The following is a 6,000-nucleotide window of genomic DNA, read 5'->3' as shown; positions in this document are numbered from 1 at the left end:
ACCAGGGAGTACCTGCAGCAGGAGCATACTGGGCCTCAGGAACCCTGGGTGGGGCCGACTTTGCAGCTGCTCAGCACCCTGGCTACTACAGTGGAGACACCGATCTGATGCCCTGAAAAATACCTATAGAACCTGGCTTTTGGGGGAGAAGATTTGGCGAGAGTCACCAAACCACACCTCGCAGCTCTTGGATCCTGGAGAAGTTTGTAAATGTCACGTCTGTGTCTCAAGACGAAAACAACTCACTAAGGTTTCACACTTTCCAGGAAAGGCCAGCGGACACCTGATACAGGCCAAATGAAGCGTGCGGGAGCCTTTTCGTGGCTCACAAGAGGACCCCGCGGCAGGTGCGGCGAGACTGGGAGCGGCGCGCGAGGAGGCGCCCACAAAGCGCCCTCGCGGAGTCGGGCGGGGGTGCTCCCTGAGGTGACAGGAGGAAGCGGGAGGTGGAGGGTAGAGAGGAGGTCCCGCCCCCACCTCGCTCTCCTTTACGGGAAGTGATGTGGGGCCAGACGGAAAATACCCGCCAAGGACCCAAAAAGGGCCGGCAACGGGTGGACGCGGCGCGCACGCAGGCAGAGCGGCGCGGGCCCAGCGAGGTCCAGCCAGGTGAGCCCGGCAGCTGCGGGAGGTGTGGGCGGCGCCGCCCGACCCCCAGCGCCCGGGGTTCCGCTTCAACCGGACAGTCGAGCACCCTAGCGGGCGAGTGGCAGGACTGACCCTGGGGTTAGGCGATGTCGCCTGCGATTCCTCGCCCAGCTTCTGCGCGTCTGAGCCCGCCGGAAAAGTTGCTTTGCCTCTCCCAGGCCCTCAGCACAGACCCTACGGGGACAGGCGCGGGGGGTCGGGGGGCAGGCATGGGCGTGGTGCTGGTTTGTTGGGGTCCAAGGGTTGGGACCGGGCTGAGGTCACCTCCGGGGGGGCATCCAGGTGCTTGGGTTCCCGTCGGGGGTGGGGGGTGGGGTGGAGAAAGAAACTTCACTGGCAGGAGAGGAGGAAGGTTCCAGACCTCCTGCACTGCCGCATAATTCTTTTCTCCCTCCTGCTGTTTTCAGTTTATTTAACGTCTTTACACCCTTGTTGATAGGGGTCTGGACAGCAAACTGGCTGGGAGGGAGAGGGTTCTTCCTTATCCTGTCAGTTAGACAGGAAGCCCAACCTGGCAACGAGGCCCCTGGATCTTTACTGGTGGTAGGGCTGATGTGGAGACAGGTTTGGTAACTATTGCCAAATCCTTGTCTTTGTCCCAGTAGATCACCAGTTAAGCAAAGTCAGGCCTGAAATGAAGGAAATCTTGTGAGCCCTTGACTCCATCTTCCCAGCCTTTTGGCTCCTGCTGTCCACCTAGGCCACATGGCTCCAGAATGTTCTGCCACAGGGTCCTCTTCTTTAACTCTGTGGGCTAACAGCTGTTTTTCCTTACTCCATGGATTCTGGCTTTATGGTTGGCTCTTCACTCAGATGTTGGGAGGGGGGAGTAGTGTTACGCCCTATGAGTTTTCTGTAATTATTGCTAATTTAATTTATTGCTGGTCGTTGTTCCTATCCCCCCCCTTTTTTTTTTGCCTTCTTAAAAACTTGATTTAGGGGCAAAACAATCTGGAAAACAGGTTCTACAGATGGTTAGAGATAAGAAAGGTTAATAAAATACTGAAAGAACCTGACTGAAGATCATTTTCCCCCCTGTATTTTACGTTGGTTTTCATTCCTACTTTCTTCTTTCTTTTTATTTAAATCATGTATTTATTTTATTTTCATGCCTGAAGCCAACTCATTTAGCTGTCTCAGCCTTTCTGCCTTCCTGCCTTTCTTCCTTCTTTTCCTCCTTTCTTCTTTCTTTCTTTCTCTCTCTTTCTCCCTGAACTTGTGAGGATTTATTTCTAGACCCTTAATTCTACTCCATTAATCTATTTGTCTATCCTTATGCTAGTATCATAGTCTTTATTATTGTAGTTATGTAGTAGGATTTGAGCATGGGAAGTGTGAGTCCTCCCATTTTGCTCTTCTTTTTTTGAAATTGTTCTGGCTATTTTGGGTCTCTTGAATTTTCATATGAAATTTAAGATCAGTTTCTCAATTTCTTTTGCTTTGGCTTTAGAGCAGATGTAAGGGTTTTGAAGTAGGCATTAATCTCTAGGAACCAGACTCTTGATTTCTCCCTTCCAAATCTGCTTTTCACTTAGTCTTTTACATCTCAGTTAATAGCAATTTTACTCTTTAGATTCTCAGACTAAACACTCTGGAGTGACCCCTGATTCTTTTCTTTTTCTTATTCCCACATCTAATTCTTTAGCAAATCTCATTGGTTCTACTATGAGAAAATATAATAAATATAGGATAAAAACCATCTCTCACCATTTCCACTGCTTCTGCCAAGATCCTGTCATTTCTATCACAGCAGAAATTACTGCAAATGCCCCCTACAGGGCCATCCTGCTTCTACCCTCACCACTCTACAGTCTGTTGTCCACACAGCAGCCAGAGGTCATTATGCCACTCACCTCTCTGTTCACAACCTCCGGTAGCTTTTTATCTCAGAAGAAAAGCAAAGTCCTCACTGTGGCTTATAAGCCCCTTATGTGGTGTATGGCTTCGTCTTACATTGTTCTCCCCTTGCCTACTCCATTTCACCCACACCCTAAGACCTTTGCATTTGCTCTTTCCTCTGCATGGCTTTCTCACTCATTTCATCCAAGTCAAAAGTCACTTTAGAGAGGCTTTCTTGAACCATCCCATCTAAAATAGCATCCCTCACCCCACCCATCATTTTTTGCCCCCTAACCTTGTCTTATTTTTCTTTTCTTTAGAGTATCTATAGCAGTAACTGTTACATACACACACTGTCTCTCACACACACACTCTCTCTCTCTCTCTCTCACACACACACACACACACACACACACACACACACACACTATTGTCTCCCACTGGTAGAATAGCCTTCATGAAGGTCGGGAATTTGTCTTATTCACTATAGTGTGCATAGTGCCTAGAATGGTTTCTGGCAAGTAGTAAGCTCTAAAAAATATGTGTTGAAAGAATGCAAAGGGAGGGACTGAGAAATGAGGATCATTCTACTGTTGCTTTTTCTCTGTTCCTTCACACTTCTAAGAGAAGCAGTGTCTGTAGTTACATTTCCTATGTCTGTCCTGTTCTATCCTCTTATGCCCCCAAGACAATGGTTTTAGTCTCCTTGGAAAGGGAAAGGCTTTGCGTTCTTCCCACAATGGCAGTGGGGGGCCCTTTCCACTGTGGCCTGGGCAGACTGCATGCAGGCATGTGGCTCCTGCCTCCGGTGACACCCCTTCTTGTGCTGAATTCAAATTCAAGAAAATGGAAATTCCTTTCTTGATGAATATTTTGCACTACAGTGAATTAATCTTTCTCTGGCTTCTAACTGAAGTTTCACTCCCGACACACATTTTGGCATTTAATTACATAGCTACTTTAGACTGTCAACTGTTTATGTATATGTTGTCTTCTGTGTCTTATGGCTAGATTGTAATATCCTGGAGACAGAGCATGACTTTAGCTCACTTTCTGAGTCTTATGGTGCAAGGTATCTTGGATAAAAGGAATGTTCGATATAATGTACCAATAAGTTATGGAATGTACCAATAAGTTAATGAATAAACCTGGATTTATTTTTATCATTGGAAACTTCTAGTCCATACCTTTCATTTTTCCTAACCAACAGCTGTAAATATCTTGTTTTAGTCCACCTTATTCTGCTGCTTCTGATAGAGCAGTATTGGCTACAGTCGAGTAGGATTTCCTGCTGCCCTTTCTCAGCAAGAATTGAATTAATCAGCCTAGAAAGTATGGTTATTGATCTTATAAGTTATTTAAAAATTGAACCTACCTTCCATTATTATTTAAACTTATCTTGGAATGTGCCCTATCTGAATCTTCACTGCAAAATATGGAAACGGATTATTTTTACATATCTAGGGGATATATACAAATATATATTTTCCCCAATGAATTATACATTTGAAACCTCCTGAAAAACAAAACAGAGCTTGCATATTTAAAGTCTGAGCCCCTAACTAACTAGATGGGAGGAATCCTTTCATAATGCAAATGTCCTTCAAATTATCACGAAGTATACTTTCAATACCTTGCAATTTTATATGTCAATTATACCTCAATAAAACTAAAATTAAGAAAAAATAGTGTGAGCCCAAAGAAGCAAGATTGTGTTGCCATTATCAAAACAGGGGTGCCTTCCGAAGAGAGTAATTTTTCCCTTTCACAGCTTTTGCTTTTTATGTCTTGTGCAGTTTTTGCTAGAACCACATTTATTCCCCCATTTCTTGGTCAGGAAGTTTAAGTTTATGATCTGGTTTCCCTTAAGCTGATTACCTTGGGAGCAGACATGAGCCTCCCCTGAGTTGGAGGAAGAGATAAAGGGTTTGTAATTAATGTTATGTCCGGAGGGTGAGATGGGGAGCAGGGAGCATCCAGCTCATTTGGCCTTCTGTCTGCTCAGGCAGCAGGGAGGGCACACCACATTCTTTGTTTTGTATGAGTGAGGTCTACTAACACTCACATTTTATTTACTGTTAACTAAAATTTGATGCCTTGCTTACTCAAGAGGAAGGTTGACAGTTATTTTTCCATTTGTTTGTTTGTTTATTGCCTCTGCATATGTTACTCTTGAGAAGGCCTTCCTTTTAGTGCCCCAGCCACTGTAGAACTACCCACATGTGTGGAATCAGACTTCTGATTCTTAAAATCGAACTTGTAATGTGAGGTTGGAGATAGGTGCTAGATTTAGCAAGTGAAAAAAAAAAGAAATTTGCACTTTGGATAAACAATGAATAACTTCTTACTAGAAGTATGTTCCATAAATACTTATACTAGGAAACTATTTGTTGTTTATATGAAATGCAAGTGTAACTAGGTATCTTGTATTTAATCTGGCAACTCTGGTCTGGTAAACCCATTTATGAATGGGAAGTGAATTGACCATGATAATGTCCAAAGAATGACTGAGCTATGGCTTATTTTGGTGACTGCACATGTGTCTATCTTAAGGACAGAGAGGGGGCGCCTGGCTGGCTCAGTCTGTGGAGCATACGATTGGTGATCTTGGGGTTGTAGGTTTGAGCCCCACATTGGGTATAGTTAGGAAATTCACATCCAGAGACTTTAAGTCACTTTGTCAGATCATAGAGTTAGTGGCAGAGTCAGGACTGGAACTCCAGGCACAGTGGTTGGTCTGTGCATAATGTCCTCCTATAAGATTATGTTGACCCCTAATCACTTTTTAAAAAAAAATTCCAGTATAGTTAACGTATATAGTTTCAGGTGTACAAGATAGTGATTCAGCAATTCCCACCCTAAATCGCTTCTGTTGTCACCATCCTATGATCACTCCCTTATCACACTCTCCTTCCAGTCCCCAGATCCAGCGGCAGGCAAAGCCACTCTCATGACACACCCTTGACTTTTCTCAGAGAGCCTCATGACTGTCAAAAGCCACCATTTGGTTGTATTCCCTGTGACGATGCCAGAAAGCCTGCTATTCAATGTGTTTTTATTCCTTTTGAGGTCTTGTTAATATTTCTGTTCCTTTTAGGTATTTATTATAAGATGCTTTGATTATAGTGCACTTACTGAGAGTAATTCCCCAACAACCAAGTATTGTCTTATTGACAGCCTGCTTGCTTTGTGGCCTACTCCTATGAAACTCCTCATCACCTTGCACTGTGGTACAACAAATATGGAAGATATATGGGAAGGATAAATAAATTGCATAGATATAGGTGACTTGCCCTGAAGAGATGTGTTCTTATAAAATGCTGAGTTATTTTATTATTATCTTAAAATTATTCATGCTTATTTAAGAAAGCAGCCCTGAAAATGAACATGCTTCCTGTGTCACTAGACTACTGTATTTCAGAGCCACTAATCTTGTTTTTTCATAGGTTCGTTGATTAATTCATATAAAGCCAGGTCAAAGCATAATAATAAAATCAGTTGCCAAGAGACTGA

General features: G+C 43.8%; 1 protein-coding gene across 1 annotated transcript in view; it reads left to right on the top strand.

Annotated features, from left to right (window-relative positions):
• Positions 1-472: 472 nt before the first annotated feature.
• The window catches only part of RAB27A (RAB27A, member RAS oncogene family), an 82,951-nt gene continuing 77,423 nt past the window's right edge, over positions 473-6,000 (top strand). Inside the window, exon 1 of the mRNA XM_025884538.2 lies at positions 473-609. The gene's annotated coding sequence lies outside the window, so the exon portion shown is untranslated. The remainder of the gene's footprint in view (positions 610-6,000) is intronic.

Source organism: Callorhinus ursinus, unplaced genomic scaffold (assembly GCF_003265705.2).
Source record: "Callorhinus ursinus isolate GAN/ISIS: 27379988/994484 unplaced genomic scaffold, GSC_fseal_2.0 scaffold25, whole genome shotgun sequence".
In the NCBI taxonomy this organism is placed as follows: Eukaryota; Metazoa; Chordata; class Mammalia; order Carnivora; family Otariidae; genus Callorhinus; species Callorhinus ursinus.
This window is presented reverse-complemented; position numbering and strand designations above follow the sequence as displayed.